The 6,000-nt window shown below is 36.1% G+C and overlaps 1 protein-coding gene across 1 annotated transcript in view; it reads right to left on the minus strand.

Annotated features, from left to right (window-relative positions):
- MORN3 (MORN repeat containing 3) overlaps positions 1–4,964 on the minus strand; it is a 124,944-nt gene extending 119,980 nt beyond the window's left edge. The window contains exon 1 of the mRNA XM_053701748.1: positions 4,921–4,964. The gene's annotated coding sequence lies outside the window, so the exon portion shown is untranslated. The remainder of the gene's footprint in view (positions 1–4,920) is intronic.
- Between the last annotated feature and the right edge of the window lie 1,036 nt (positions 4,965–6,000).

The following is a 6,000-nucleotide window of genomic DNA, read 5'->3' on the forward strand; positions in this document are numbered from 1 at the left end:
AGAAGCCTCATTTTTAAAGGCCTCCTGAGGAAGGGCATGACCTTTTCCTCCAGTGATATTAGCAATAATCTCCTTCAACCAGGCCCGAATAGGAGGGAATGTTAAGTAGCTTAGATTTTGAAGTCACGTCAGCTGACCATGATCTAAGCCATAGCGCTCTGCGCGCCTGTATAGCAAAACCAGAATTCTTAGCCGTTAGTTTAGTCAAATGAACAATGGCATCAGAATAAAAGAATTGGCTCGCTTAAGTGCTCTAAGTTTTCCAAGTATGTCATCCAATGGAGTCGCTACCTGTAAAGCCTCTCCCAGAGACTCAAACCAGTACGCCGCAGCAGCAGTGACAGGGGCAATGCATGCAAGGGGCTGTAGGATAAAACCTTGTTGAATAAATATTTTCTTAAGGTAACCTCTAATTTTTTATCCATTGGATCTAAAAAAAAAAAAAAAAAGCACAACTGTCCTCGACAGGGATAGTAGTACGCTTTACTAGAGTAGAAACTGCTCCCTCCACCTTAGGGACTGTCTGCCATAAGTCCCATGTGGTGGCGTCTATTGGAAACATTTTTCTAAAAATAGGAGGGGAAGAGAACGGCACACCTGGTCTATCCCATTCCTTATTAATAATTTCTGTAAACCTTTTAGGTATTTGGAAAAACATCAGTACACACCGGCACTGCAAAGTATTTATCCAGTCTACACAATTTCTCTGGCACTGCAATGGTATCACAGTCATTCAGAGCAGCTAAAACCTCCCTAAACAACACGCGGAGGTGTTCAAGCTTAAATTTATATGTAGAAATATTATAATCAGGTATCTTTCATTAACATCACCCACTGACTGAAGCTCTCTTTCCTCAGCTTCTGCATATTGTGAGGCAGTATCAGACATGGTTCTTAAAGCGTCAGTATGCTCTGAGTTTTGTCTCACCCCAGAGCTATCTCGCTTACCTCTAAGTTCAGGTAGTCTGGCTAATACCGCTGACAGTGTATTATCCATGACTGCCGCCATGTCTTGTAAAGTAAACGCTATGGGCGCCCTAGATGTACTTGGCGCCATTTGAGCGTGAGTCCCTTAAGAGGGAGTCAAAGGGTCTGACACGTGGGGAAAGTTAGTCGGCATAACTTCCCCCTCGTCAGATTCCTCTGGTGATACATTTTTAAAGACAGAAAATGATCTTTATTGCATAAAATAGAATGTGTACCAAATGTACTGATTTCAAGAGGGGGTTCCACCATGGCTTTTAAACATAATAAACAAGGAGTTTCTTCTTTGTCAGACATGTTTATACAGAATAGCAAAATAGACGTTTTTTAACAGTCACAACCAACTGCCACAGCAAGCTGTGGCCCTACCTTCCCCAATAAACGACTTTGGAAAGCCTTTGGGCCCTTTAGAGATGTCTATAGCATTCAGAGGGCCTTTGAGGGAAGCTGGATGTCACAGTTTGTAATTTTAACTGCACCAACTGTAACTTTTATACTACAACAGTGGAAATTGTTTCTAGTCAAAATTTAAGCCAGCCATGTGGAAAAAACTAGGCCCCAATAAAGTTTTATCACCAAAGCATATATAAAAACGATTAAACATGCCAGAAAACGTTTTATATTGTAAATATCATAAGGGTATTACCCCTGGGAGTAAGCATGATACCAGTCGTTATTAAATCACTGTATTCAGGCTTAACTTACATTAATCCGGTATCAGCAGCATTTTCTAGTGTTTTCCATCTCTAGAAAAAAATATAACTGCACATACCTGATAGCAGAATAAACTGCACGCCATTCTCTCGCTGAAGTTACCTCATCTGTGTAATCCCCTCAGACATATGTGAGAATAGCAATGGATCTTAGTTACAACCTGCTAAGATCATAGAAACCTCAGGCAGATTCTTCTTCTATTTACTGCCTGAGATAAAATAGCACAACTCCGGGACTATTTAAAAATAACAAACTTTTGATTGAAGAAAATAAACTAGCTATATTTAACCACTCTCTCCTGCAACGTCCTAGCTTGTTGAGAGTTGCAAGAGAATGACTGGCTATGACAGTTAGGGGAGGAGCTATATTACAGCTCTGCTGTGGGTGTCCTCTTGCAACTTCCTGTTGGGAATGAGAATATCCCACATGTAATGGATGATCCGTGGACTGGATACACCTTACAAGAGAAATATAATGCAGTGATAGAAAATGAATATGTTTCAGAAAAGGAGTACAGGCAATACATCATATCTTGTGCCAAAGAATTATTTGTTGTAATATGTGATGTAATCAGAGCTGAGAACAACTACAGCTTGACCTTGATGCTCAGTATATGACAGCTATATAATCTCATGGTGTCAGGGTATATAGCTATATTTCATGATTGATTAGGCAGATTATGAATAACTTTTATTCAACTTTTTTCCCAGCTTCTTCTTACTCTTAAAGGGACAGTAAAACATTTTGAGATTTGTTTATAAAATGTTTATTTATGCATAATGAAATGACTTTGCAATATATTTTCATTATTTATTTGGCCCCTTTTCATGTAATTTAGCTCTGAAAATTGAGCAGTTTCTAATGCTCAGAACTTGAAATGCACGACTAAAGCCCAAATTGGCTCCTTCTATTAAGGCAAATGGTGGGCAGAGTTTGGCTATTGAAAAATAATTGCAGGAATGAGGATGTTAATGTGTTATTATAATTACAAGGGGTTTACTGTCCCTTTAAAGGGACAGTCTACTCCAGAATATTTTTTTGTTTAAAAGGATAGATAATCACATTCCTTAGTTTTGCAGAACCAACACAGTTATATTAATATATATATATATATACTTTTTACCTTACGACAAGGAAGTTGGTTTCTTATTCAAGCTGTATATATTCATAGTGAAATCAGTGGCCCAATGGTTATTAACCCTTTGAAAATATCTGTTACTTATTAAAAAATGAGAATTATGTCACCTATGCCAGGGTTGGCATCAATTACTGTGCCCAAAACACCATTGGGCCAGGCTACAAACAATTGCATGGCATGGAGGGGGATCTACCCTGTATATATTCATAGTGAAATCAGTGGCCCAATGGTTATTAACCCTTTGAAAATATCTGTTACTTATTAAAAAATGAGAATTATGTCACCTATGCCAGGGTTGGCATCAATTTCTGTGCCCAAAACACCATTGGGCCAGGCTAAAAACAATTGCATGTCATGGAGGGAGATCTAACCTGTATTTATTTATAGTGAAATCAGTGGCCCAATGGTTATTAACCCTTTGAAAATATCTGTTACTTATTAAAAAATGAGAATTATGTCACCTATGCCAGGGTTGGCATCAATGTATGTGCCAAAAACACCATTGGGCCAGGCTAAAAACAATTGCATGGCATGGAGGGGGATCTACCCTGTATATTTCATAGTGAAATCAGTGGCCCAATGGTTATTAACCCTTTGAAAATATATGTTACTTATTCAAAAATGAGGATTAGAGCACTTATGCCAGGGTTGGCATCAATTTTTGTGCCAAAAACAGCATTGGGCCAGGCTAAAAGCAATTGCATGTCATGGAGGGGGATCTAACCTGTATATATTCATAGTGAAATCAGTGGCCCAATGTTTATTAACCCTTTGAAAATATCTGTTACTTATTCAAAATAGTAATATTTGTATTGGTGCCAACGTATGCCCTTTTTTCAAGTTTGTATATTCTATTGTTGTATAAAGGGATTCCACCTCTGTGTAACTACATTATAGGAATCATATTATTATATAAATAAAACCTATATTTTTATTTTAAAGTCAATTTAAAGCAGTCTGACAAAAAAAATGAATAAGAAACCAACTTCCATGAATAAGAAACAGAATTTCACGAATAAGAAACAGCTTGAATAAGAAACCAACTTCCTTGTCGTTTTTACCTTAGTGATTACCTTGTATCTAAGCTTCTGCAGACTGCCCCCAACTTTTGACAGACTTGCATTTTAACCAATCAGTGTCCGATCCACGGGCATGAGCACAATGTTATCTATATGGCACACATGAACTAACGCCCTTTAGCTGTGAAAAACTGTCAAATGCATTCAGATAAGAGACAGCCTTCAGAGGCTAAAAATTAGCACGTGATTAGCTTTCAACTAAGAATACCAACAGAACAAAGCAAATTTGATGATAAAAGTGAATTGGAAAGTTGTTTAAATTACATGCCCTATCTGAATCATAAAGATTTATTTTTGACCAAACTGTCCCTATAAAGCAGCTTCTGTAAACCTGTTTGTCTGATATAACTCTAGTGCAATATTATTTACTGATTGGGGAAGTAAAATACTTTTTTTTTTTTTTTTAAATCCTGTCAATATCATATAATGTTCCTTAATTTTACTTTCTCTCTAAATATAATGGCCATTGGAAGGAAATTTTAATATTTTCAAAGATTTGTATAAATTTAGCTGGAAAGCTCCCAGGGTTTTTGACCTGAGGTCTGATGAACATATGAAGTGGGCCAGGGATCTAATCTGAGGTCTGATGTGGGCATATATCTTTATAGTTTACTGCACAACATAAGTGTGGAACTATGATGACTTCAACTATTTTATACATGTAATACGCCAATAGATTGCTAGGAATATTCAGCTCCAGCATAATACTGCAAAGAACTTTGCAATGCAAATGCAAAGAAGTTATATTAAAAAAACATACTTGCTATTTACTAATATGAGTCTGACTTTTTTTAACCATTACCATACATATCTGTTTTAGCTGAAGATTACAGACTCGTCATAGTAAAGCACATCAATAGCTGCTAGACTAATAGGTTACACATCTTACAATGTTATTTCCTTTACAACTAAACAAATATATATAGCACATCTAAAATTATATACCTCTAACACAGACATTTTAAATCTCATACTCAAATTAATAATAAAGAAATACATACAGACCTTGATTTTAGAGCAGTGTCCCTGATTTCGAGCATGGAGTCACCATGAAGTAGTTTGAATGCAGGGCTATAGAAAGCAAACAATGGCTGCGGTATCCATAGCGACAGGACGCTGTGAATAATAGGTTAGGCCATAGCTCTGAATCACAACCAATTGTGAAGAATGCCTAATTCACTGCTAATTTATCTCCTCGGGCTGTCGCTCTATATTTTCTGTGCTGTCGTTGACATATTTTTAATATGGCACAGAATAAAAAAAAATAATATGTAATTTCCATCTTAAAATTATGAAAACGATTCCCACACAAATTAGAGCTTAGCGTGCAGTGAAACACGTTCGATAAATGTGTTTAAAACAAAGGTAACTAAGTTATACTTTGTTGGTTTTACACACCGTGAAGGTCACAGTGGTAATAATAAATACGTAATGAACAGTAAAAAATATATTCCACATATTCTGTGTTTTCTAGGTCTAGGGATGTCACCCATCCTGTATTTTATAGGCGTAGACAGACAAATGTAGTCAGATAATACTTTTATGTAGATAATAAATATAGAACATTCCTGTTATTGCGAAACCTATAACTGTGTGATTATTTCATTTTAAATAATTGAGCATTTAGCATTGCTCCTAACAATTATAGTGAAACAACATTAAAAGATTTTGTTTAGTTATTTCATTTCAAGCGCTTATTCACATGACTACATTTTGACAAACTTGACATAAGTATTTTTGTTTTCACCACACCAGTGCAGAATTGATTTAAACATATATATTTTATCACCATGATAATAGTTTGTTAATTTTGGCACATCTTTATGCAATGTATTTTTGGATATTAAAATAAAATCTAGCAAGTAGGACCACAATAGTGTTAGTCTTAGTCATTGGTTAATTATTCCCTAGGCCAAGGGGGGAGAACCCATACCACAAATGCCAAGAGTAGCACTCACAACAAATATGCTGCCTCTGTGCCACTAAGCTGATTTTCTTTCAATTCCTGCAATTCTATAGTTTAACTTTAAAAAACACACTTGGTTTGTATAAAAAAAAAACATACTTGCCCCATTCCTGGGATTC

This window comes from Bombina bombina, chromosome 2, assembly GCF_027579735.1.
Source record: "Bombina bombina isolate aBomBom1 chromosome 2, aBomBom1.pri, whole genome shotgun sequence".
NCBI classification, from domain to species: domain Eukaryota; kingdom Metazoa; phylum Chordata; class Amphibia; order Anura; family Bombinatoridae; genus Bombina; species Bombina bombina.